Raw genomic sequence first — 914 nt, 5'->3', positions numbered from 1 at the left:
ACACACACCCCCTATACCCCCATTTAACTAACACACACACACTCTCCCCTCCCCTCCCCTCTCAGCCCTCTCTTACCGGTGCTTCCAGCCGGGGCAGCGGGTTGACGTCGCCTTCTGCTGCAGCCGGAAGGAGGTGGAGTTGGCAGCGGGGGTTTGTATCCGTCCGTCGCGTATACTTTCCCCGGCTGTCAGAGATCAGAGTTCCCCGCACCGGTGCGGGGAACTCTGATCTCTGACAGTCGGGGAAGGTTTGCGCGACGGACGCAGACAACCCCCGCTGCTAGCCACACCTCCTTCCGGCTGCAGCGGACGTTGTCTACGCGGATCGCGTAGACGTCAACCCGCTGCCCCGGCAATACAGCAGGAAGCACCGGTAAGTGTGTGTATGGGGGGGGGGGATCCAGGTCCCCTGCAGCGGTGCGGGGAATCTGGATCTTAGTCTCCTAATCAGACTCTATTTGAGGTCTGATTAGAAGACGACCCCGATTAGAAGACGAGGGGTATTTTTCAGAGCATTTGCTCTGAAAAAAACCTCGTCTTATAATCGAGCAAATACGGTATATTGGGGATAGTGTAGTGTTTTAGAAATTGGCCAGGTAGGTACAATGGTGCAACATGTCTTCAGCGCTGAGGAGGCTCATGACTGCCTCGCTCAGTCTGATGACGATGCCACTCTGACCGCGTCAGACGCCGAGGCCACTCTGACCGCGTCAGACGCCGAGGCCACTCTGACCGCGTCAGACGCCGAGGCCACTCTGACCGCGTCAGACGCCGAGGCCACTCTGACTGCATCAGATGAGCATCAGATCAAACAAACCTCTATGCAGCCCAGTGTCAGGCAGCTGACCAAGGAGACAGAAGCCAGACCTGGTACCCCATTGACTCCCATGAAATTAGAAGATTTTGGGCCCTGA

The sequence above is a fragment of the Sceloporus occidentalis genome, unplaced genomic scaffold (genome assembly GCF_023333645.1).
Source record: "Sceloporus occidentalis isolate IW3139 unplaced genomic scaffold, rSceOcc1.0.p SCAF_140, whole genome shotgun sequence".
NCBI classification, from domain to species: Eukaryota; Metazoa; Chordata; class Lepidosauria; order Squamata; family Phrynosomatidae; genus Sceloporus; species Sceloporus occidentalis.
Note: the sequence above shows the minus strand (reverse complement) of the source record.